This window comes from Crocodylus porosus, unplaced genomic scaffold (assembly GCF_001723895.1).
Source record: "Crocodylus porosus isolate Cpor-Errol unplaced genomic scaffold, CroPor_comp1, whole genome shotgun sequence".
Classification (NCBI taxonomy): Eukaryota; Metazoa; Chordata; order Crocodylia; family Crocodylidae; genus Crocodylus; species Crocodylus porosus.
In genome coordinates this window covers 62,750,157-62,777,245 of record NW_017728909.1, presented here as the reverse complement: position 1 = coordinate 62,777,245, position 27,089 = coordinate 62,750,157, and the positions used below count along the sequence as shown (strand labels likewise).

Sequence of the window (27,089 nt, the reverse complement as noted above, 5' to 3'; positions counted from 1 at the left end):
AGCAGATAGCCCAACCCAGGGCTGGAAAGCATGCTGGGGGACTGTGACTCATCTTGAACCAGGAAGGGGTCTGTGACAAATGTCATAAACTGGTTTGACCTAAATCAATTTAGCCTGATATACTACATTCAACCTGGTTTATCCTAAACCAGTCTCAGCCATTTTGAAACTGGTTTATGTGTACTTGCCTTCTGTTCTGTTACATGTTTAAACCAATTTCTGATCATTTAAACTGGTTTATATATAACTTCTGTCCCTAGTCCTACTGATGTAACATCAAAGTCCTACTACTGTTACTGACAGTAATTGTTGCAAATGCTTATAGGAAACAAACTAGAAAATTCAGTTAAATGAACTAATTGGATATATGAAATGACAATCATGAGACAGAACAAACTTGTATAAGCTTTTCTTATACATGTTTTTAGTACAGTAACAGGATGGTATATTTGAACATAGTGTAGCAGGTTAAGTTAACAGCACATGGTATTGGATTTCTCATCCTCTCCCTAGGGAGGAGACTGTTCAGTGTAATGTGGATATCTTTTTTTTCCCCCCCCCTTGGTAGTGGGATTTTTTTTAAGAGTGTGTGTGTGTGTTAGACAAGGCAATGTGCCTTGAATTTGGAGCAGAATATGGTATTGTGACCATCTTTAATTCTGGGATACAGTTCACTCCACGTTCCTAGGACTGCAGTCAGGGAAATCCTGCTTTTAGTCTACCCTGATTTTGGAGAGTACTTTGAAAAGAAGGACAAGACCTAGAACTTGATTGCAAAATATGCTGGGAAGTCTGTAGAGAACAACAGATAGGTCTGATGTATTTACCATAGCCTGTAGTAAGGAGGAACACTTCTTTAAGTATTGTAAACTTCAGGCCCTTGAATTGGCTGTTACTATTATCCAGCTGAGAAGTGACAAACCTATTAATGACAGAGGTTAGGTCATACTTTGCCTGCATGGGATGGAGATTCTAACCAGTCACAAATGATAGTATTGCTTATGAATGTTGCTATGTGAGACCTGATGTATTTCCTATGCCAGATCAATCCTTTCTAGTAGATGGGTCTGGAGAGTTGGACCACATTGAAGTGACAACATAAAATTATTGAGCACAAATGGATACACTTAAACTAAGTCTCCAGAACTGGATGGCATTCACCCAAGAGTAAGGAACTCAAAGGTAAAATTACAGAACTGCTGGCAGCATCCTCTGTGCCACAGGACTGGCAGGTTGCCAACATAACACATCCTCAAAAAGGGCTCCAGAGATTATCCTGGGAACGACGTACCAGTGAGACTCACTTCCATACCTGGCAAGTTGGTAGAACCTATAATAAAAATTAAAATCAGCGGTTACACAGACAGATTTGATCTGCTGGGAAATCATATTTTGTAACAGGAAATCCTGCCTCTTGCTTCTGTGTTAACAAGCATGTGGACAATGGAGATTCAGTTGATGCATCTGGACGTTCAAAAAAAGGATTAGACAAAGTTTTGTACCAAAGACTTTTGAGAAAACTGTGTTGTCACAGGATTAAAGGAAAGGTTCTTTTGTGGATTGACAGCTACTTAAAAAATAGGAAGCAAAAAGTAGGGCTAAATGATCACTTTTCAGGATGGAGGGAAATCAAAAGCAAGGGATCTCGGGGATCTGTTTTGGGCCCTATTTTGTTCACTATTTTCATCAAGGACCTGGAAATGGGCGTGCACAGTGAAATCTCCAAGTTTGCAGATGATACCAAATCATTTCAGGTAGTTGGGTCCTAAAGCTGGTGGAGAGGGCATGCAGAAAGATCTCTACAAGCTAAGTGAGTGGACAAAAAAGTAGCAAACTTCAGTATCAACAAATGCAAGGTAATGCAGCTGGGGAAAAATAAATAACCTCAACTATATGTACACAGTGCTGGGTTCTGAACTACCTCTTACAACTTGGGGAAAGAGACCTTGGAGTCATTGTAGGGAGTAATCTAAAAACATCAGCTCAGCATGTGGCAAAAAAAGCCAATAGAATGTTCGTCATCATTAAGAAGATAATTGAAAATAAAGCAAAAAAAATCATCATGCTGTTATACAAATCCATGGTGTACCCACATCTTGGAACTCCAAATGAAAGAAGCTGCCATACCGTGCACTTCTGGCACAAATTCTGGAAGTCTCTAGGTACTGAATAGGGAATGACTATTCTAGAGAGAACCAGTTCAGTGCTCTCCCTGTATAGTATCCACCCCTACCACAGTTGAGATGGGATACTGTGGTAGATGTACCATTGGTCTGAACCAGTATGGTTCTTCTCATTTTTTTTTTTTTTTTTAATACGGTGTTCATGAGCAATCTGAAGTTTCGGTGCCCTAAGGGCCTGGTTGCACAGTAATTTTGGGCAGCTCCTGAAGCTCTAAACAACTGAATTGTCCACACATTGATACCTGAAACTAGTTTTAAGCACTCATCATACGGCTCAAAGTTTTGACACTCCAGGACAGAATTATTTGATCCATGTTACCCAGTTTGTTACACTAAGGTGTAATGACTCTAGGCTACATCTTAGTGTAAACACTGCCCCCACCCTTCCCAGTACCCCATCTCCCCCTCTGAAAGTACACATTCACAAAAGGAGTTTGTACCATGGCTGTGACTGTTTGTTTGTTTTCCTCTGCCCCACCAGTGTTGTTCAACTCAGGTTTGGCTTCAACCAGCTGTTTTTCATCCGTGAACTGATCTCATCCAAATATCAAGCCATCTTGGAGAAAGTGGTTTGGTAGAGCTGTGTCATCTGCATATTGTTTGTAACTGCATCCATTTTATTTGACAGATGTGGGGGGGTGGGAAAATCCCACACTACACTGGAAGGGGCAGTGTATTGGTTTTCTGGCTCAACAGTTTCTGTATAGATCGTGTACTTCGGCAGGGCTTTTTGGTGCTTTTGTCTAGAGCTGAGTCAATCAGCTATTAGATTTTTTTAAAAAGCACCAAAAAAGCCTTACTGAAGTTCCCAGTCTATACAGACATTGGGTGAGCCGGTTCAAACTAATGCAGTACCTCTCCTGGGCATGCGCTGGGCTCTGTGTGTAGAGTTTAAAGTAAAGTGCTGTTTGAGTGGGGGTGGTATTTGTAAGCAGCCATAATGGCTGCATATGGATGATGAAAAAGATCTTATATTACTTCATCCTTCTTGGATGTAAATTCTAGGAAAGACTTAAAAGATTTTATGGCATTTATTCAGATCTTAGCCAACCCTCTAGTGAGATTGTAATTTCTCAAGACAACAAACAGTATTGTGTACCATAGACATATCCAGGAAGATTAAAAAAAAGGAAATGCCTGATCTCTAGCCATGGACAAAATGAGATTATCTGTCAGTGCTGCCACAGTGGTTTCGGTTCTATTTCTTGGCCTGAACTCTGAGTACAAGATCTAAAATATTAGTTGCAATTAGATGCGCCTTCGGTTAGCCTTTGGGTAGCTTCTCATTAAGCTTGCAGAGGAATGGGAGGTTTGATACCTGGGCAGTAATTGATTTGAGCTGATTTAGAAAAAGTGAGTTTCTTCAGATTTGGCCAAACTATTGGGTGTTTAAAGGAGGAAAGGAATGATGAGTGGCTATTTTGATTAATAGTGGCACGAACTGTTTGCTTCACAAACCAAGGAGGGCATGATTTAGATTCAGAAGTCTTTGGTTGAGACTACTACTCCATTTAGTGTATTTGTTCATCAAGTAGTACTAAACATTGGAAATACAAACAGCTGATGGGAGAGCTTTTTAAATGTATACAGGATTCCTAGTGAAATAGGATAATATTTTTGGAATGCTTGGTGCTCGGTTATCCTGAAGATAATGGGTACTCAAAGTTAATACAGTTCATTTGACTGTTTGCCCTGTAGATGGAGCGCTGCTGTTTTTAGGTAGGTTTTGATATACGTTTAATCATGAAGTTTCATGGACTCCAAAACCATGCCTTCATGTTCTACCTGGGTTAGCGATGCCCCTAATATCCCTTAGCAAATGAGGTGAGTTTGCAGCATTACTGAGTTAAGTCTGTCATGCAGACTCAAGTTGGTCTTAGTCATTTGAAAAGAAAATCCTCTTGGCACACTGAATGTAGATTGGCGGGTTATACAATGGGGACCATTTAAACCATGAAATTGTATCAGTGGCCAAAGCAGTAGGAACTCTTTCTTGGAATACTGAGGACTCCCTAAAATAGCTGCAAAGCATCATATGGGCAGACTGAGAAGTAGAAAATATTTGCTTTTCTTAATTACACACAAGAATTAGCTGTTTAATTAGTGAACTATCAAGAGAATAAGGAGCTGAGTTTGTTCCAGTGGATGGTCTTCCATAGCAGTGAAAATGAGATATAGCTCAAGCCAATGACTTCAACATTAAGTTTCTCTTTGTAGGTATGGTGCATATTCTGAAGGATTTGGTCCAGTAGTCTGAAATGGAAGCATGAATTGGTCTGGTTTAAACTGCTGGAGGGGCACACAAATAGACTGTGGCTGCTTATAGGACCAAAATGGTATATTTAGTTTTTTGCAACCGCAGTCTTCTATTAAAAATAAGAAAATAGAAAATGTATTGTATCCATGGTTTCAAACACCACCTTATGAAGGCAAACCTAGAATTAAAAAGGATGTCTCCCTGCAAACAGCTAGCTTGAAACAGTAATATTGCTTTCTGTCTACTCTCTGGGTGTTTAACTCCTGAGCTGATTGAAAGCGCTTTACATTTCAGCATTAGTTACTTCGTTGCTATCCATTTTAACAGATAAAGTAGAAGAAATGGGAGGGCTTATGGAGAATTGGCAGCTGCTGTAAAGGAGGAAGTAAGAGGCAGAGAAGATTGAAAGCGTGGTGAAGGAGAACAAACAAAGGGCAGAAATGTCAGCCATGATACCCAGGTATTTTTGTTTGGAAGAGGTTGAATGACACTATAACAGGGGTGGGCAAAATGTCCTGCAGGGCAGATCTGGCTCAAAGGGACTTGATCCCTCCTGGCCTAGGCACCATCTGGCCTGTGGTGCATCCTGCCGGCCCAAGGCACGCAACGGGGCTGGGGTGGCTCCATGGCTGGATTCCAGGTATAGGCAGCTCAGGCTGCAGTGGTTGCCAGCACTACTGGCCCCAGCCCCATCAAGACTAGCTAGGACCAACACGCATAGTCCTGGCTCTGACCTTGGCCCACCCTGCACCTGCTCTAGACTTGCCTCAGCTAGAGCAGACCAGCTGGGACATAAGCACACAGTCCCAATCCTGGCTTGCCCCACTTCTGCTCTGGATTGCCTGCCCATGCTGGGCACTGGCAGCAGTTGGGCAGAAACTGCTGCTGGGAGCAGGGGAAGATGGTCTCCCTTACTCTTGCAGCTGCTGGGCCCTTCTTACTGTGGTTGCTTGCAGCCCATGCCGCTTCCCTGAGGCTCCTCTCCACTGTTATTGCTGCTCCGTTGGGTGGCCTGAAAGTGGTTCTGGTGGTAGTGGTGATGGTTGCAGAGATGAGGCACGGGGCAGCCCAGGTGTGGGCTCTGGGTGGGTGCAGCAAGAAGGACCCAGCAGCAGTGAAACTGCTTTTCCTTCACACCTGGCAGCAGCTTCTGCCCAGCTGCCACTACTGCTCAGCATGGGTTGGGGGGCCAGAGCAGATGCAGGGTAGGCCAGTGTCAGGGTTGTGCACATGGGTCCTGGCTGGTCTGTTCTGGCTGAGGCAAGTCCAGAGTGGGTGCAAGGTGCGTTGAGGCTAGGGCTGTTTGCTCAGCTGCTATTGGGTGCTGATGGTGGGTCAGAGCCATAGGGTGTGTGGGCTCCAGGCTGTTGTACATGGGGGGAGGGGGAGGGAGAGGCGGGGTTGCACTGACTAGCCCACAGCAGCTCCTGAAAACTGCCTTAGTAGCCTGCGCACCCAAATAATTGCCCACCCTTGCACTATATGGTAAGAGACAATAAATATTAAAAGTTTTAAATCGCTTCATAAAGGAAAGTATGTAATCAACACTTGATTTTTATGTAAACGTTCTGCTGTGGATTCAGTGTGGCATCGTTCTCACATTTATATCCTTACTCAAATAGAAAATTAGAAGTTTTATTTGTCTACGTAAGCATAACTATGTAATTTCCTACTTTCTTTTTCTTTGTAGGACAGCTCTGTAAAATGCAGGTTGATGTGATCTGCTTTATTATCTCAAATTTCATCTTGGCTTCTTCTGAGCAAAGATTGATAATCAAGCAGGATGATTTTTTCAGTATTGATACACCTTTGAAAACCTGATTTTAAGCACCTAAAGCAACCTTGATTGGCCTTTTTTGTTTTTATGAACATTGACTATACTAGTAGCTATCTTAGTGTCTGGTGGCATTGGCAGAGGTCTGACATTTTACATGTAAATGTGATATTGGGGTAAAAGTTAAGATAGAGGGATTTAAGCTAAAGGCAGAGATGATTTAACAGAATCAGTGTTCTGTTTAAAGAAAAACATGCGTTTTCAGTGTTAACCTGACACTAGGGAAGCATTGCTGTGAAAGAACAAAATGCAATCGTATGGCTTGAATCGTATGGCTTTCTTTCTTACTTGGGTTGCTTGGAAAGGGGACCAACTGAAGAAAGACAGCATGACTCACAATTTTGAAAGGAAAGCAGATAGGCAGCCACTTACTAGTCCAAAAGAAAATGAGAAGCCTGATCTTGGTCCTATATTCCAACTTAGGAAAGAGGAAATAGATGCAACAATTCTCTCATTGTAAAGCTCTAGATTTTATTTGCGGCTAAATACCCCAGTTAGATGCCGAGTTGCCTGTTTAATAAATCAGGGTTGTCCAGTTTCTGAGTGGGCTGTGTGCCTTACTGCACTGCACCACCTAAGTGTCCCCCTCCCATTGCAGTACCCCCTGCTATATGCTATGTGGTGCTCCTGATGCACTGTGTTGACACTCGCATGCCGTGCAAAGTCCCCCTGATCTCCCTAACTATGGGCTTCCTCAGCTCCACTCCCAGGGCTGGGGGCAGAAAGCAGAAGGTATAGAAGGGAGGGGATAGCCTGGAGCCTTCGTTGATGGCAGCAGCACCTGGGCCATGAGCCAGGGGCCACAAGATAACCCTTCAGAGACCTCCAGTTGGACAGCCCTGTAATAAATCATTTTCATGGGCTCATCCAAGATGGGCCTTAATTGTCTTAACGTGCTATCATTACTTGTAGAATCACTTCGGGTTGATCAAACTTGCTTTGAATTAACCACGTACTTGGGGTAGACAAACATTATATAATATATTTAAAAATAATTTACAATTTGAGACTTATCTTCAGCTGGGAGAATCTTGGTTATTTTATATTTCTTTATAATAGCTAACATCACTTCAAAATCAGATACTACTTTATACAACACTTTCTACAGTGAGTGAGCCTGGTATCTGACTACCCAGACGTCTAGTACTGCATTGAAATTTAATTTAGTTTTTTAAAGTTTCATACTATGCTTTGATTGAGTCGCATAAACTTTAAACAGAATGGTAATTATACAATACCATGGCTCATCAGAGAAATCAATTACTTTTTAATTGATCCAGGTTGAGCAGTGAGTTATGCTATCATGTTTACTTTGAAGGCGAGTCAGTTGGAGGGAGGATACTTGCAGATAAGATACTCTTGTGGAAGCTTATTCGCCTGATTATATATTGTGGCTAGGGACAGAAGCTACACATAAACCGGTTTAAGTGATCAGAAACTTGTTTAAATATGTAACAGAACAAAATCAGTGCACATAAACTGCTTTCAAAATGGCCGAAACTGGTTAAAGATAAACCCTGTTGAAGATAGTATTAGACATAACTGATTTAGGTCAAATTGGTTTACGGAACTTCTATCCCAGACCTCTTCCTGGTTTAAGTTAACTCACAGTCCCCCAGCATCCCAGGATGCTCTAAAGCCCTAGGCTGGGCTCAGCTGTGCTGTCTGCTCCAACAGAGCAAGGCTGGCCTCACTCTTCTCTTCTCCTCCCTAGCCGGAGCCAGCTGACTGAGAATGGGGGTGGAAACCCTGCTATGGAGTGCCCCTCACTTGTCCAGTGGCAGAAGTGGGGCATGTGGCCAGGTACCAGCAGCCTGAAGGGAAGCGGCGTTTAATTCCCCCTCTGTCCCATGGGGGACCCCAGCTGGAGTTTGCCTGGCTTTACCCCCACTTGCTGCTCAAGCAGCGAGAGTGAGGGCATGGCCAGATCCTTGCCCCATGCCTTGGGTGCAGTTGGGGGGGTGGGGGAAAGGGAGGGGGAAATCACAGTGAAGTGGGGCTGGCAAGGGTCTCAAGAGGTCCTCTAGGTCTAGTTCACCCCCTGTCTGAGCCCTGGCCAGACTCTCTGGTACAAGCACTAGAATCTAAAGAGCAGAGAGCTTGCTTGCCAGTGGGGCTTTGCACTGCTGGGGAAAAAAAAGCCACCAGGGACTTCCTGTGGCTTTTTCCCCTGGCCCCGTGGTAGGTGGGGAGGAGAACAGCCCTGCCCAATCTGGGCGCACAGCTCCCATGGCCCCAGCCTTACCTGGCTGGGAAGGGCCCTGCCCCTGTGGCCCAGCCCTACCTTCCACCTGCTACAGACACTGCTGAGGGTGGATGTGGAGGGGCCGGGCTGGGCCGTGGAGGCAGGGCCCTTTCCAGCTGGCTGTGGCCTGGGCTGGGGCTGTGGAAGATGTGAAATTGTCTGGGGCCAGCCTGGCCCGCAGTCCCAGCTCCAGGCAAGGTGAGTAGACGGCAGGGCTGGGCCAGGCCAGGCTGGGCCATTGGGGCAGGGCCCTTCCTAGCCATCTGTGGTTTGGGCTGGGTCTGTGGCAGCTGTGTGCCCAGATTGTACCCAGGCTGGGGGAGGAGGTGGGGTTCTGTGTGGTGCTGCCTTAGGGTTTAGGGCTGGAGGGGTACAGCACTGGGCCCCGCTGTGGGGCGATGTGGGGGAACCGGCCGCAGGAAACCTTTGGTGGTTTTTTCCCCCTAGCAGTACAGAGACCCCTGGCAAGCAAACCCTCCACTCTTTAGATTTTAGTGCTTTTGCCAAAGCATCTGGCCAGGACTTTGGCAGGGGCTGGGCTAGATATGATAAGATGTCTAGAGATAACTGCCAGCCCCACTTCTCTGTGATTTTTTTCTTCCCCCCCCAGTCCCCTTCAGGCTTGTGGCCAGGGTCTGGCCATTGCCCTGCTCTCACTGCTCGACCTTTAAGTGCCAACCAGGGTCTGGCCATGCTCCTCACCCTGAAAAGCCTGGCAAAAGCTGCTTCTCCCTCCTCCTCCAGGCACACTTGGCTGGGGTCCCTGCAGGCCAGGGTGAAGGTTTAAACCCCTCTCCAATCCTACTCAGCCTGCTGGGACCTGGCCACACCCCCCGCCCCCTGCTGAGCTTCCCTCCAGCCTTCTGACCACTGCGGAAGGGATGGGAGGACTTGCTCTAGTGCCCCCACCCCTGGCTTCTAGCTTGAGCCCCTGCAGGGATGTGGCTGCATTTCCAGAATCAAAAGTGAATGTCTATTCACTTGCTTCTCAGTTCAGTCTACACAGGTTAGGGTAATCTGAAAAGATTGAATTGATTCAGGCTCGGGCTTTTTGAATGCCTGTATTTAGCCTGCAAGTCAAATGCTCACCTCCTATAGATTATCAATCATATTTTCAACCTCTTGAACATATTGTTCCTTAGTTCAATTATTAGTGAATTTAGCAGCTCTTAGCTAGTGACTTTTGGAACTGTAAAAAGATCAAAGATCACATCTTCTGAAAGTACTTCTCCATTATTTTTTTTTTGTTAATTAAGTGGGGTGTTTAGTTCATAATACACATTTGTTATCTCTTGCACACGTCTTTGGGCTGTTAGATACAGAGTATGACTTATCTTTTAATGGAAAATGCTGGGTTGGTTTTTTTTAAACACAATTACAGTTGTTGGTCTGCTAATCCTGCGAGTCAATCTGTACTAAACAAGAAGCTCATATCAAACTCTTGGCAGCTTCAGTTAAAATTAAAACGCATGCTTTACTATAGAGATTGTCAAGAGTGGAAATAATATTTGTCCAGCTGGACAGCTTTCTTTTGTTGTCGCTAAATGAAAGTTGAGATTCTGTCTCCTCCTTGAAAGCTTCTGTGTCAAGAAGGTAATTTGGACTGTTTGTGGTTTGACAGGGATTATTAAAATCAGATGAAGTGACGGGAAGCAAGTGTGAGAAAACAAAATTGACACTGACACTCTCTATTATTTGCAGCTTGGATCATGATGACTATGTTGATATGATAGATTCTAAATGTTAGATTCACTGTTGGGATATGTTAAGCAGCAAATGCAGTTATAATGATGAATTTTATGACTTAACACCAAAAGATTCAGTATTTATTTTTGCTAGTTATTGAGGGAGAGGTCCAGGAAAGGGTTAATTTCTTCCCTTATGAATTGTTTTAACCAACAACACATCCTTCTTTCAAGTTTTATAGGGCTGACTTATACTTCAAAGGGTGTAAAACTGAGGATTAGGAATTGAAGGAACAGGTCAAATGATTGCTTATTCTACTGACTATTGGTAGAAAATTTGGAGCATAAATGTTTTTGTATAAATGGGATCAAATGGATTGGCTGTTGCACATTAATTTTTAATAACTTGCATCATGCTATTTTTAAATAAATCTAACAGTGGCAGAATAGATTGTTATTTAAAAACATAAATTATTTTAGTGTTTACAGTTGAAATATTTACTGCTGAAGATGCAGTGAGATCTTGCATTTAACTTTATGGCATTTCTTTCTCTGTCATACAGCATGACACATCTGACAAATTCCTAAATGTAGAAAGTGGTCTAACCATCGGTGGAGAAACCCTACTGATATGGGAACAAATTAAAAAAAAACCTGGGAGGAGTAGGAAGAGGAGTCTTTGCCATTGTTTAACAGCTCTATAGCTTAAAGAGCCTAGCACTGACTGTTTTTGCAAATGGGAAAGCCAAACATGGAGAGATGAGGTGACTTGTCCAAGGTTACAGAAGGAGTCTGTGATGAAGACATGATTTAAATGTGGATATCCTGAGCTCTACTAGCTACACAAAACCTTATCCACAAGGCTGTTGGCAAAACATATAATTGTTGAATTCCAAATCTTTCTGCACTTATAGTAATGTAGTACATACACATTGCTTTACTGTGTTAAATCATGCATATCCAGAATGAGTCATTTGGGGTAGCATTTTCTACTATCTGCATTTTACAAGTATAAAAATTGAGCTGTTAGTTAGTTGACTTGCCCAAGACTTCATATTAAGTAATTGGCAAGATTTTCATGAGAATTTAAAAATAATTTCAGTCAGTCACTTCTAAAGTGCCTCCAGTGACTTTCAGTTTTGTTCATATCTACTAAAACATGTAGGCTGGTGATAGTGATTGGTGGAAGTGGCTTCTCTTTCTTTTCATAGACATTAGGGGCTAGAAGGGACCTTGCAAGATCAAGTCCAACCCCCCGAAGTCTGCCCGAGTCAAATGATCCCAGCAAGATATGCATTCAAATGCCTTTTCATCCAAATACTTTATGAATCCAAATGCCTTTTGAACCATTACTTCCCTTGTCATGAGGTGTTAGTAGCTATTGGGACTTGTAGTGCACATAAAGGGATGGAGCATATTTAGGGGTATCAGCTATAGCAAACAGGAAGGGAGGGACAGGAAGCAAGATCTTCCTTTCACCTCATTCCTAAACTTCCTTCTATTTCATGCCCAAAGAGCCAGAAATATTGCTGCTTTCTCTCCTAATTTATCTACTACCAGGGTATGTATCACTGTGTTAAACCACATATGTAAAGCAGTGTATAAAACTGCAAGAAGGACAACTTTCTTTTCTATTGTGTAATTGAGAGATCTAGTTATTGTAAGACAAATTGGAAACATTTTTTTCCAGTGAATGAGCGTAATTTTTAGGCAAATGGTACCACATATTTGTATGCATGTTATCTGCATTTCATTCTGTGTTCAGTAAACATGTTAATGTTATCATGCTATTTTCTTTAAAATGCTTTGTATGATTGTATCTTCAGAACTCTTGAATCCTTAAGAACGGAGATGTATGAATATAAATCTGTTGTGTTTCATGCTGTAAAAGACTCTGAATCCTGATTGTGGCAGCAGCATTTTGTATTTTTTTCATGGGGCACTGGAATTTGGTGCATTTGCTGTATAAGTAACCATTTTGGCACAGTTGATGCTTACGTTTTGTTTATCTTTCTAACCTACTGGGTTCTGTGCAGCTGCCTCTTGCTTTTCTATCTTTGTTGACCCTCTGCAGCCTGACTTTGTGAAGCAGTTTTAAAGCCATATATTATATACAGGCTGCCAAGGGGCACTTAACTGTAAGTTTACGGAAAGAAAGGTACAAATAGACAGGATATCCCCATATAATCCAGCCATGAAAAACTAGTTAAGTTTTTTTGTAGCTAAATGCCAACCATTACAAATAACTTTAATTGCATTTTTTAAAATGGAGTTCTCTATGTTTTTATAGTGCACAAAACTGTAGAAATTATTATATACACTTTATTAACATATTGACTTCTTATAACTAGAAAAGATTTGGATATAGGTACAGTCCTTTGTATTCTGCTAATGAAAAACTTTTGCCACAATTTAGCAAATATTTATTTAAGCAATGTCCTAGGAAATAGAAATAACTTTCACTTGAGATCTGTGATTTGTTATACTCTTTCAGGGCTCAGTCACAAAACTCGTGTTCCAGAGTGACAGTTGTAAAGATTACTCCCTTGTGAATCACTAGGGCTAGGAACAAATTGTCTCCACAACATTGGAAGGCTGAGATGCCCTAAGATACTAAGTTATACAAGAATGCAATTCTAGCTATGTCAAAATAGTAAATGAAACTTAATCGTATAGTAGAATGTGTGTGTGCACGTGTGCATATACATGCACAGTGGGTTTTCTTGTTTTTGGGGGTTTTTTTTACAGGAGTAACAGATGAACTTTAGTAACTGTTATTGCTAGAGACATCAGAGCTAAACATTAACATTTTGGTACTATTATGAAAGTTTAAATGATAGATTTAAAATACATAAATACTTACACTTTTGTGAGGTACCAGCTGTTAAAACCATGTAGGAATTGAATTGAATTAACAGAAGACAAAGTTCAGAAATCATGTTTTCCTGCATACAACATGAATTCCTCCCTAGAAATTCAGCTGCTGGAAATTTGGTGCATGTTATAATTAGGGAAATATGGTAAAGCCTCTGCTAGAGAAAAGGGAAATTAACACTAGCAGGGGCCCTACCTGCTGGCTGTAAACCCATTCTCTTCCTCTTTCTACCCCTCCCCCAGCAGAGGATCCCAAGTAACATAACATTTCCACATTCAGAAGAACCACAGTGGTCCAATGAAATTTTTAAATATAGAAGATAAGGAAAAGTATTAGATTTTGATACCTTTTCAAACTAAGCTTCATTGATCTGTCACAAATTTTTTGTCAACTGCAAAGGATCTGCTTCTGAAGTCTCCTAGGCTAGGGGCAGACATTCAAAAAGCCTGAGCCTGAATTGATTCAATCTTTGCAGGTAACTCTAACCTGGATAGGCTGAACTGGTTTGTAACTGCACAGACATCCCAGACATGTGGCTCAGGCTAGAAGTAGGGGGATGCTAGAGTAGCCCTCCCATCCCTTCCACAGCAGTAAGCTGAGGGGTGGTGTGGCCAGGATGCTCTGATTAGCCCAGCAGGGAATTGAGAAGTGTTAAATACTCCAGTAGGAAAACAACAGAGGTACATTACCAGCTACCTGTTGATTCAGCAGGGACTGCAGCCAGTATGTGGTCTGGTAGCTAATACACAGACACCTCCTCAGCAAGGCAGAGGGGAGGGGAATTCCTGCTTAGCAGGGAATGGTGAGGGTGGGGAGCAGCCTGCAGTCTCTGGGCTGCAGCCAGGGAGCAGAGGAGAGGGGCTAGCCTTGCTGTGGAGCGGAGAGCCCTGCTCAGTCCAGAGAGCATGCCAGGATGCTGGGGGTCTCTAGTTTATCTTAAATCAGCAAAGGGTCTGGGACAGGCATTGCATAAACTGGTTTGACCCAAGTCTGTTAAGTCTGATACTACATTCAACCAGGTTTATCTCGAACTGGTTTCAGCCATTTTCGGACTAGTTTATGTACATTGAACATCTGTTTTGTTACAGGTTTAAACCAGGTTCTGATCACTTAAACAGGTTTATGTGTAATATCTGTCCCTAGCCCTACAGAACAATTTCAAGTGTTTTCCAGAAGCAACAGATAATAGCTTTCATTTGCCTTGACTAAAGATGGACCAATGCTTGTTGACTTGTGCTGGCTGCCAACAAACTATACTAAAGCCTTTTCCCCACAGGTGTTGTTTAATATATTGATACACCTTTCTGTTATGAGTTTTTGCTCATTCTCTTTCAAAAAAAAAAAAATTCTTAGCAGTCTCTCATATTTGGAACTAGGGTTTTTTTCCGTTCTTCCCTGGCCCCACACTTCTGCTGTGACATGCAGCACTGGAATTGTTATAGAATTGTCTTCCTGCCATTGGCTATCTCTTTGCTTTCTCCCTTTTTTGGATGGGGAGATTAGAGCCTTTTTTCTCTACTTCTAATATTTTTTTGAGTGTCTTCATGTTTTCTTCCTGATACAGTGTGTTTAAGCTATATCCATGTTGTGACAGAACTGTGCTCACATTGAATGAGTGCATCAGAGGCCTTCATTAGTTAGGTGAAGCTTAGATCTTGGTAAATTCTAAATGTATGCTTTAAATCCTAGGCACCTAGAGACCTGATTCCAGATGTATCTGCTGGGAAGTCCATAGAGTCTGCCTCTTATTTGGGTACTAGATTTGGATGGGTGCCATGTATCCTCTGGCTCTTCATAGATTTCCTAGACATTAGGACTGGAAGGGACCTCGGAAGATCATTGAGTCCAGCCCTCTGCCCCAGGGCAGGAAGTCCTAGCTGGGGTCATAGGATCCCAGCAAGATAAACCCAAATGTCTCTTGAAGGCATTCAAAGTAGGTGCTTGAACCACCTCCGATGGCAGGCTATTCCAGACCTTGGGGGCTTGGACAGTAAAGAAATTCTTCCTTATGATCAGCCTGAAATGGTCTTGCAGGAGTTTAAAATGGTTAGATCTTGTCATCCCTTGGGGCACTCAGGTGAACAAATGTTCCCCCAGATCCTGGTGGGCACCTCTTATAAACTTGTAGGTAGCCATCAGATTGCCCCTGAGCCTGCGCTTTTCCAGGCTGAAGAGTCCCATAGCTGTCAGCCTGTCATCGTAAGGTCTGTTTTCCTGACCTAATCATGCACATGGCTCTTCTCTGGACTCTCTCAAGCTTCTCCACATCCTTTTTGAATTGTGGAGCCCAAAACTGGTTGCAGTACTCCAGATGAGGCCTCACCAAGGCCAAGTACAACAGGAGAATGACATCCTAGGATTTGCTTGAGAAGCACCTATCGTTGCAAGCCAATGTTTTGCTTGCCTTACTAGCTGCAGCATCACATTGAAGGCTCATGTTCATCTTGTGGTCAGTCATGACCCCCAAGTCCCTTTCATCTGTAGTGCAAGCCAGCATAGAACTGCCCAGCCTATAAGGATACTGCACATTTTTCTTTCCAAGGTGGAGAACCTTGCAATTTTCGGTGTTAAACACAATCTTCCTGGAAGCCCTCCATTTTTTTGCTTCTGGAGAGATCTGCTAAGACTGGCTTCTGGCAGAGCTTCTTTGCCTGGGGCTCCTGAAGGAAATGCATTTCACTATTGCCTGTACCACCTATCTGAGACGTCATGACCTTATGTGGATGTCATTTGGAGCTTACAAAGGCTCCTGTACTGATGTGCTCCAGCACTGTTTTCCAGATCCTTTCCCCACAATTAAGTGTGTGGACAAAGGGTGCATCAACATGAGACACTTAATGCACAGTAGACTACTTAGCTGCACAGTAAACATCTTGGCATCTACACACGTGCCCCTATTAGGCTGGAGTAAATTAATTTACTCTGCAGCAGAGTTCTGACTGCTGCATCTCCCTTCTGACCCCACAACCAGTATGGACAGGCTATGCAGTAGGATCAGTAACTGGGGACTTTTTTTTTTTTTTTGTCTTCGAATTGGGTAAGACTCCTCCAATACTCAGCATCATCACCCCTGTCGTTCCTTACACCATCTACCACTGCTGCTGTCCCCAGCTGACGTTGGGGTGAGGAGGCTCCAGTACCACTCCTGCCCCATTCCCTGTGGACTGAATGGGGAACCAGGTTCAGCTGGGGACAGTGGTGGTAGTGGGTGGGTTCCCCCTCCCAGGCTGGTGGGGAATTACTGAGGGGGGGGGAGGGGTGCCAGGCCTGGCTCCCTGTACAACCCAGCTGAAGCAAGACAGGAGCACCTCTGGAGCTGTGTCCCCAGCACAGCCCAGCTCCCTGCACAACCCAGTTGGAGTGGGACAGTAGTGGCTCTGGAGCTCCTCCTATGCTCAGGTTGGCTGTGGACAGTGGGGACACAGCAGTGGTGCGCAGGTGTGGAGGGAATAGGAAGGGAGGAAAGGAGACATGCTGCTGAGCATGGGAGGAAGAAGGAAAAAGGGAATTCTTACTTGCTATTGGGACACAAATAAAATAGTCTCTGGGGGCTGCTCATGTAGTTGGTCCAAATGGAAGGTGTGATTGTGCTGCTCCACCCCTTTTGGATCCACCCTGCTTTTATCTAGTTCTAATATATCATGCAGATTTGGAATACCTATGTCAAATCAGCTATATCTTTTACAAATATTTAGATTTCCTGTGTTTCTGTGCTTAGGTAGGCCAGGGAGAAAAACATGTAAGTGCCATGAGTGTCACGTTACAAATTTTCAGGCCACCCATCGTAAAGTGACTGGAATCATCTCCTTTTGGAGAGAAGAGGGCACTTTATTAACTGATGGATTTTGTGTTTGTTTTCTCTGTGGCCAGAAACTCCTGTATCTCAATTTGAGTATGTTGACTTTTTTAGGTTTTTCAAAATAAAAATATCTTGAATTGCGACATTCTCTGTAAAAACAAAAGTGATTCAAGGTTCAAAATAGGAAGTTATTTATTAACTCGTAGAACAAATTGGTTTGGAGCTCTTCTGGTGAATTAAATAACACTTCTGGCAATTGGCATGACTTTTTAAACTGACTTTATTTTAAGATTACTGCATTTTGTTGGACTACTCTTAAATAACAACAATTTCAAGAAAATTGAATCATCGTAATGATCTGATTTTGGTTTGTGATCTAAAGCTATATTGCTAGGAGTATGAAGTGTCTATATTTTGGTCTTGGGGATTGAGGTTAAAAGCAATGTAAAAGTTTCCTATTTATTTTAACTGTTAATGTCCTCATCTTTTTTTTTTTTACCTGTTACATCCAATATGATGACAACAAAAAATGTTTAAATAACTTTGGTTTCAGCTGATGAATCTTCAGTGTGTTTCTTAAGCCATCACTGATTTATGCTTGAATAGTTTTAAAGAATCCTGAAGTTTGAAAATACATTTTTATTCAGAGTCAAAAACTCCTATATTAAATACAGCTGTCTTTTATAATGTTAAAGGATGGGGAGCCAACTGAGAGAACATGTGGTAGCAAGCTAACTTGCAAGTCAATAACCAGTATTTAATGCAGTCTTTAAATGAGGCATACCCAGCGTGACCTAGAGTGTTTAATGTTCAGCCTACAATGGGACTTTTCAGTGGTGGTCATCCTCAACAGATTGAGGCTGTAGCCATTGACTCCTCAGTAGTAATTGACAAATAAACCTTAGCAGCAGCTCTGTTATCCATTAAGGATAATTGATGCCATTTGTAATGAGCTTTGTAAGCCAGCAGGGAATGCTGTTTACACACCAGAATGGATGCTGACTTGCTGAATGTTTTACAAGATGCTCAGTTATGTGAGCCGGCTCAACATGTTTTATTGGCAAGAAAAGTCAGTTATCTAAGTATTACTCAAGTTTGACTTGAGCATAATACTGAATTTTCCTCACTAACTTTGTAGATATGATGTTATGTTTCATCTATTAAACATAAACATGTACATTTATTTTATGTTGCTCCCACCTTGATATCCCACCCATTAAGAGGTTCTCAAGAGCAAAACTTTGGGATCTCCATTTTAAACCATTTCAGTTCTGCAAGTGCAGGCCTATCAGTTCTTTTAAGGGTCCTCTAATTACTTGGTTCTGCTGGTTTTCTGCTGCTACTATTTCCTTGATGTATTTCTCTTAATTCTTTTTTACAGTATTGCCATCACAATCCTCATAATGTTGGAAAGACATGAGATTCCCAGTGATATGCCAGAATAACGAATGACCACCTAATAAGGTAATTTTTATGGCCCTTGGACTTGCAATAGATTGAGTGTAACATTAATAACCAAGTCTTTGTGTCTAAAATCAGAAACATTAACTATCAGGTATTTAACTTTTATTTTTCTCCTAACTTGTATTCCTTGAAAATCAGACATGTAGAATCATAGAATATAGAGATGAAAACAATGTTTTTAGACCACTTAGATTCAGATTCAAAAAAGGTCTTAGGCACTTCAGTGCACAGTATTGCAGTATCCCACTTCTTAAGTCCTCGTACATTTTTTCTCACTTGTCCTCCTCTTCCTCCCCACCAACATATCCTTCTTCCCCTGTTAGTAGAATGTGGAGCCATGGACAGGTCTTGCATTTCTACTGAGATGCTTTTTTTGGATCACTAAAAGCATAAGTGTATACATTCAAACTGTGTTTTGGCTCAGAAAAAATGGTGATTCCATGAAAAAATGTTAGCTCTTTTCCAGGAGCAATTTCTTAGCAGCATGATTTTCGGGGCCATACATATAACTGCACAGGTGATGTGAAGCATGACAGGGCACGCTTGGTCATTCAGTTCACAAGAGACTGTTCCTTTTCCCCACCCTTCCCCCTTTACCTTGGTTCCAGAGAGTCTATCTGGCATTCTAAACTTTACTGCCTCAGGAACGTGAAGCTGGGAGATCACGTGAGTGGGCGTTGGTCATGTCTGCATGGCCATACATGGCACTTCACAACTTCCTGCACAGGACTGAACAACTTCCTTAGAAGAAGTGGTGGCAGGCTTTGACTCCATGCCAGTAAGAATATAGCACACACTAGACCTGCCAGCATTGGACTTAAGAAATTCCAGGTATTCTCTGCTTTCAGGTCCCTGAACTCCTCTTTCCAGATGACTTCAACTTCCCATAGTTTGCCAAAATTTGGTCTGTTCAAAATTTTACTTATTTCCAAAAAACAAAGCCTTTTGTATAGACCTGATTTATTTGTCCTTCCACTTTATTTGACAATGAGTCAATTCATGACTCAAGTTATTTTCTATGGTGTCCTCATAACTGTCCAAAGCCAAGTCAAAAGAAAATCATCTGGATTGAGAGCTCCACAGTATGTGGGCAGCTGGAATCTGTTGCAGGCTAGAAGTGAAATTGATGAGTATTTTTGGTAGTAGAAAATGAATAGGTACACTTTGGCTTGACATTCATAGCAGAAGGTGTCGCAGGGAGGGAGTCGCTGGTGAGTATAGTTTGCCTGGATAGCCAATTGGTGCTTTCCTCTGCATTTGGTTTAGGAGTCACTGGAGATGGTGACCCTCATGAAGCATGCTGATATCTCTGCACACCTCTTCCCAAACTACGAAGTGCCCACAGTAGAGGCTTTTGCCATGCTCTGTGTTTGTATCTTACAATACTTTTCAATCTATTCTTTAATGTGCAATATTGAACAATCCTAATGTTATCTCTAAACTAAACAAATTTACTAAAATTCATAATAGACTTTTAAGCTTTCAAATGAATGACATTTGTGCACAATAAAACCAACATTCCTCTTTAGAATTTGAAGCACAAACTACTTAGTTTTTGACCCCTGTAAGTTAACGCCTACAAATATATGTTAATTTTAAAATTTTATCTATCAGCTTTCTTTTTTTAAAAGAAAACATTTTTGTTGGGCTTTCATATTTTATGAAGTCTAAGATTTTGGCCAGGTTTTTTGGCTCTGCTCCTGAAAAAGAGTTGACAGGCTGTTCATTTTATTGACGGTGATGGTTCATAATTTGCTCACTCCTGTATTACTCTGATATTTTTAACTTAAAAGCATAACATTTAATTTAATTATATAAACATAGCTTGTCATAGCATTTTTCCTTCCAGCTGAAACCACTTTGAAACTAGTGGCATTTTTAAAGTTAATGCATCACTGACAGGTTGGGTCTCGGGGGGCAGCTGTGACACCCCCTGGTGGCCACCCAATTCCTGCCCGAGCACCAATTCTAGAAACCCTTACCTCATTTATTCCCCTGCCATGACTTGGATGTTATTTGGAAAGGAGGGAGGCTTGGTCTTGGGTACTGCTGGCAGCGGCTGGCACCCACAGATGAGGGAGTGGGCAGCATGTAGCTTCTGGGTCCTGTAGCTCTAGCAGCTGGAGGCTGCAGGTTGGGAGCGAAGGGCTCTGGCAGATGGGCGGTATGGGTCAGGAGTAAAGGGCATGGGCAAGGCCAGGGGGCTGTAGGTCAGGAATGAGGGGCACTGGCAGGGCTGTGGCTTAGGAGTGATGGCCAGATGCAGGGCACCGGCATGTAAGGGCTGCTCAGTGCCACAAAACCATGGGGAGACACAGCTGGACCCACATCCTGGTGAACAAAGGGCACCAGGAAGCTCTGATTTGCTATAATAATAATAAATAAAAAAATCACCAAAATATAAAGTATTTAGAATTTATTTTATTTTAATGATTGAGGCACCGGTAGGCTTCCAAGTTGCTTTAAAATTGTAAATATTTCAATAAAACAGTGTGGTCATTTCAGGAGGTGCTGTGTGTACAAAGAAAGCCATTTCATTTTAATTGTGCAAAAACACTGATTTTTTGTTTTTTTGTTTTTTTCATTGGCTAATGTGGGTTTTATTTATTTATTTTTAATCAGAATTTGCAATTTTTAAACAAAGCTAGGATCTGTGGTCCTCAGACTTCATCTGAGCTATTCTGGAAAAGTTCTGACTTGAGAATAAATTGGGATGGGGGAGAGCGAATCTTAAGCTAGCAAAAGCTTGGAACTAAAATGATCGAAAAACTCAGATTCATACTGATCCAGCTGTGCCTACCAGGGAAAGTTACTTATTTTAAGATTAATTGGCTCTTGTTCTGTTCTGTAGACACATTTCAACTTCCATTTTCATTTTCATACTCAGGAGCTATCAGCAGTTAAGCTTTGAAAAGAATTTTAACACACATACTTTGGGTGAAAAGCTTTGACTTAACTCTAATAAAGTCCTTTTCTTTTCAAATTATGATTTTTTATGTTAAATTTTCATATGAGGCCGCTCATTAAGTATTTTAATTTTTTTCTTTGTAAATATGTGAAGTCATGAGCGATGGGGACTTCACAGTGAACTGTAATATCTTTAGCCATTGCCGTCTCTGCTGTTGCAAGCTGTGTGATTATAGACTAAATTTTATGTGCTGCAAAGCTGTTAGGTATAATTGTGAAAATACACAGAGATATAAGGAATCATTTTAAAGTGATGGTTCAGTAGTATTAGCTGAATAATAAAACATCTTGAAGTCAGTTGTCTCATCCCCTTCAGTTTTGTAACTGTGATAGTGCAATTAGAACATGTTCCTTAATCTGCTAAAATGTGATTATCACAAAAGGGTTTGCCTGTATCCATGGGCGGATCCAGGATTTTATGAAGGGAGGTGTGGGAGCAGTGACCAGACCTGTAGGGGTTGCTGTGCCCCTGCTCTCAGCTCCCCTGCCCCAAGCAGGCAGACCACATTGTGGAACTATTAGCAGGAATTTTTTTTTAAATTATCCAAATCAGTTAACAGTCTCATTCTCTGAACCCTCTGCCCTTGGCTCCCACTCTGTTCCCCTCCCATTCACCTCTTCCTGCTGCTGCTTTCACTGCTGCTGCTGTCTCAAGCTGAATGGGGGAGGATAGAGAAGGGAGTCCAGAGCCACTCCTGTTCCAGGGCCTGTGCTTGCTTCTGGGCTGCTGGAAACACTGGGGGAGTTGGGCAAAAAGGCACATCTCACCTGCTGCTTTCACTGCTGTCCCCTCCTGAGCCTGGTAGCAGTGGCTCTGGGGCTTCTCTGCCCCCATAGCCCTCCCAAATCGTAACTCTCCCAGTTCATTTCACATTGAGGAGGGGCTCAGCAGAGGACAGCAGTAGATGGGTTCACTGCCCCCATTTGCTCCCAGGCTGGCAGGGAATAACTGGGGACTGGGCAGAGAAGAACAGCCTACCCTCTGCCTGCTGCTGCCACTGTTCCTGAGTGGAGCAGGCAGGAGTGGCTCTGCAGCCCTCCTCATTAGCCACAGGCAGTAGCAGCAGGGCACCTATGTTGCACAGGACAGAGAAGAAGGGAGGGCGTACTGAGAATAGTGATGAGGGAGAGATTTGTTTTTTAACCAATTTGGGGACTTTAAAAAAAATCTCTGCTGTTCCTGGTGCAGTCCAAAAGGAGGGTATGTTTGCACCGCTGCACCTGCTCTGGATCCGCCATTGTCTGTACCATAAAATTAACATTCCAGGCAATGGTGCCTCAAACTTGAGGTAGCCTGCACAGATTGGCACCCTCTGAATGAGAAACAGTGTAACCATGTCATGCACCCATGTTATTTTGGGGTGTTCATGCATGCTTTTTTGAGTTTCTTTTACTGATATGACATGTAGTCTCTATGTATAGGTAGCATCAAGCTGTCTTTAGCAGTATCATTATTATGACTCTGAATTGTTGTATTTATGAATGTAACTTTTATTTTTCATATTTGGGCCAAGGCTGTTTAGTAGAGCACTGACTAATTTAAGGGTTCCTCCTCTACTCGCACTAAAGAATTAACATCGGGCTTGGGTATGTGTAATGGTCAGTCGGATAGACCCTTGTGAACATAGTCTGATACACTTGAGCCAGGGCCTTCCAGACAATGACTAATTTACATTTTAAAAGCAGAGATCTTCAGCAAGAATAATACCTGGCTATTCAGTGAAGGACATTATTCACAATAGAGGAAATTAAGTGAGAAACATAATCAGGGATCTGGGTTTTCTGTTTGCTGCAGGAAAATGCAGAAAAAACATGGATTTTTCTCATTTGAAGGACAAAAATGCAGCTTTTCCTTTTTTTAAAGGAGAAAACTGTGGGGAAACCATCAGTTTCCCCTTGCAGACTGGCAGCCTTCCAGCTTGCGAGGAGCTGCTTGGGGCTGTGGGGACTCATCAGCTACCAGGGCTGCTGCAGCCAGGCAGGGTGGTGGGAGCAGCCCTGGCAACCGGTTGTAGGTAAGTGTATGGGAGGTGGGGGCTGGAAGGCCAGAGGACTGGGGCAGGGGGACATGTGTGGCTAGGGGTGTGGTGGGGGGGCACCTGCTCCTCCAGTGGGGGAAGGAAGTGAGAAGGCCCTTCAGAGGTGGCAGGGAGCTGAATGGCTGGGATAGCGGCACTGGGGCTAGTGCCCATGCTCACAAGGTCGGGGCAGCCAGGAGACACTGCCCAGGGTGGATGCTGTAGCCAGGCTGCCTGGTGTGATGCAGAAGCCCCAGCCCAGGGCAGGGGGTGCCACAGGCCTCCCCTCTTCCTTCTAGCCTGTATTGGCCAGGCTTGCTCCACCACCACCTGCATGAGTCAGAGCCACTGCAGCTGCCATGCTTCAGCCCGGTTGGTGTGGGGTCCCCTCCTGCAGAGCTGGGGGTGGTAGGCGAACATGAGGACCGGGCTTGGAGCCACCGTGGGGGTAGCAGAAGAGTGGGCCTGGGCCTGAGGTGGTGGAGGGGAAGGAGGCTTGCTCCTCCCCTCCTCCTGCTGCATCAGCCAGGCTCGCTGCTTCGCTCCTCTCACTGCTGTGGCAGGCCGGTTTCTCCCCTGGCTTGGGCTTGGTCCACCTCCCCGCCTGGGTCAGGCCCAGGCCCACTCCTCCCCTCCCCACACTGCCACAGCTGCGGTGCACCCACTATTCCCCCCAACCTGCATTGGGCCCATTCCTCCACTGCTGCTGCCTTGGCAGGCAGCAACGACAGAGGGAGGGAGGGGCAGGCTAAGGCCAGAGCCAGTGGCCTTGCCTCTCCCATGGTATCTTTACGCCTCTCTCTCCCCTGCACTGCTGCCACCATTACCTGGATTAAGTTGGGGGGTGGGGGGGGAAGGCCAACTCTGTTCTATCATTGCTACCTGCAGGGAAGGGGGATGAGTCTGGTTCTGTCTGCTCCATTGCCCCTGCCTTCAGGGAGTAACTAGCCAAGTGCCTGTCAAGAATGATGGGGGGAGGGGGAACGTGCAGGGACAGAGCCCATTCTCCCTTTACCTCCTGCAGTGGCGGTGGGAGGGGAGGAGTAGGCCCAGGCCCAATGCAGGAGAGGATTGTGCCTGAGGGTGGAGAGTAGTTGGGCTACCGCACAGCTGGCTTTGCCCCCACATTCCATCCCCTGTGTCCCTACCATCATGTCTCCACCACTGCCAGCTCCTGTTTGAACATGTGTGATTGGCTGTTTGTCAGCCAGAGCGTAAATAAGAGCATGACAGATGGACAGACTTAGGCTTTTATAATATTAGAATGCTGCATACCTCATTTTCCCCCTAGCTAATGTATATGGGGGTGGGGAGAATGGATTATAGAGACTGTTAAGCCAGAGGTTCTTGTCTACATGACAGTTCATCTACAGAGATTTGAATAGCCCTGGAGGACATGGGGGCAAGTGACCCCAGGGGAGCAGGGGGAGGGCATTGGTAGGATATAGGTTAGGCTAGGGGGACTATCAGGGTCCCAATCTGAGCCAGAGAAGAGCTGGAGGATCCTTGATCTGGGCTGGGGGAAGGGCTAAGGAGCTAGCTCTGGGTTGGGTGGAAGGTCCCAATCCAGGCTGCGGGGGAGGGGGGCAGCAGATCCAGATCTAGGCCGAGGAAGGGCTAGGTGAGTCCTGATCTAAAGCCTATAGTACCCTAGAGAGCCAGTGAGCAGGGCAGGCGTGGAGCAGACTTGCAGCTCCTGCCATGCCCCTGCTTGCCAGTTCTCTTGGGTCAGGTCAGTGAAGGGCATGTTACAGAGGACATTAACCCTTAATGTGTGACTGCTTATAACATGTGCTCACTTTAACCTAAAATTCCTTGGAGTTAGCATGTGCTAATTGTAACATGTAACAACATCCTTGTTTTCTTAGCTGCTTATACGATTTCAATATTTTATGTACTAGAAGTAGGAAAAGGGATATTGATATTCCTACAAGAAAGTGGTAGTAGTCAAGGTAACTTCCCTCCATAAAGAATATTAAGCTTATTATGTAAAAAAATAAGGATTTATTTGGGTGATACCTTTTATTGGACTGAATGCATAGCTGGGGTAGTTGGGCAAGTTTTCAAATGTGAGACATTAACTCTAGCCCAACTATGCAGTTGATCTAAAAACATGATATCACTGAAAGAAATCCTTGCCTTTTGCATAGTTCGTGGACCGTCATGACTACATCACTCTAACACTTGCCATGTCATATAGACTAGTGTTGCTGAACCTGTGGGTCGGGACTCAAGAGTAGGTCACCAGAATATATTAAAAGGGTTGTGAACAGGCTTTAAAAATGGATTCTCCTTTAAAGGAGAAAGCTGGGAAACAGTGGCTTTTCCCTTGCAGGCTGGCAGAGTTCCAGGCTGTGAGGGACTGCTTGCCGCCCCCCCGCCCCAGTATAACATACACTGCCCCCTGTGCCCCACACATGAGGCACACTGGGCCAGGACTGGCCACTGATGTTTACAAATGGGTCCTGGTACAAAAAATGGTTGAGAAGAAGCTGGAGTTTCAAAGCAGAGCATCTCCACCATGGCATAATGATTGATAGAAGTTTGGAAGAAGCATATCTTTTTGTGTTTGTTTCCATTTATTTGGGAAAATATTATAATACAGTCTTCAGAGTAATTGGATTCTTTTGGCAAGCATTAACTCTGCAATCTCAAAAAGGTCTCAGTATATTTCCTATACTTTTAAATTACAACGTAATTTATAAATGGTTTTAAGTTTTGACTGTAGGGTTTGAGAACTTTTTGGAGACCAAAATGTATTGGTCAATTTTTTTTCCATATATTAGCCAGGGAACACTGAATTATTTAGAATACTGAATAGCAAAATTACTATTGGTTATTTTAATTTATGATTCAAAATGGAACAATCAAGGTGCCTTTTCTCTATAATCCAAGTAGATCATGCAAGACTGAGAGAAACAAGTACGTTGTTTTGACAGGTAAACTGAACTAATATGCTATAGAAGTCTTAAAGGAATGCACGCATGAGAATTAGCTGTCATGTTTACAAAACAACATTTTTTTTTACATGAAAAATATGTTAAACTGTAGCTGATCTGAAGACTACAATGGTTTCTACAGATTGAAGCCCACTACATTTGGCAATCATGAAAGGGCTATGAAATAGATGAATATTTGTCTAACTGAAAAATTATCATATTTTCTTAAATGCAAGATGACCCTGAATATAAGAACTAAAAAATGGACTCTATGTCTAGAAAACTTACAAACTTATTATAATTTTCCAAATATAGAGTCTAATTATTGGAGTTTTTCTTTAAATTTATCCTCCTCCTGCTGCTACAGCAAGGAAAATAAATCTTGGGGGTTAAATAGCCTCTTTGCTCTCTGGTTCCTCACTACTTCACTCTTTGCTTACTGTCAGACCCTGTGCTCCCTGTGTTACCTCTCAGTTCCCTGTTCTTGGGGAACCCTGACACAGGACGCAGCCTGTCTGATTCACAAAGAATCCCCCCCACACCTAAACAAACTGATTAAAATGCAGTGAGAGATGCACCTAAAACCCTCCAGATAAGGGTGACAAGAGTGAAACAACTGCCCTAGGTCTCATTTGCGTCTGAGATGGAACCAGATGACCATTCATTTACATGAGAGATGCAGAACAGAAAACCTGAAGCAGAGACTGCAGTGAATTCTGGGATCAGCGAAGCAGGGGAGCACTGCATGATGGGGAATCTGTGCTCCAAATGCTAATCAGCCCTCACACCCAGCTCAGCATTTATCAGACAAGTTCTAATCTGG

General features: G+C 43.4%; 1 protein-coding gene across 5 annotated transcripts in view; it reads left to right on the top strand.

Annotated features, from left to right (window-relative positions):
• Positions 1 to 4,383: 4,383 nt before the first annotated feature.
• The window catches only part of KIAA0825 (KIAA0825 ortholog), a 373,307-nt gene continuing 350,601 nt past the window's right edge, over positions 4,384 to 27,089 (top strand). For all 5 annotated transcript variants that reach the window (XM_019532383.1, XM_019532382.1, XM_019532379.1 and 2 more), the window contains exons 1-2: positions 4,384 to 4,519; positions 6,131 to 6,218. The gene's annotated coding sequence lies outside the window, so the exon portion shown is untranslated. The remainder of the gene's footprint in view (positions 4,520 to 6,130; positions 6,219 to 27,089) is intronic.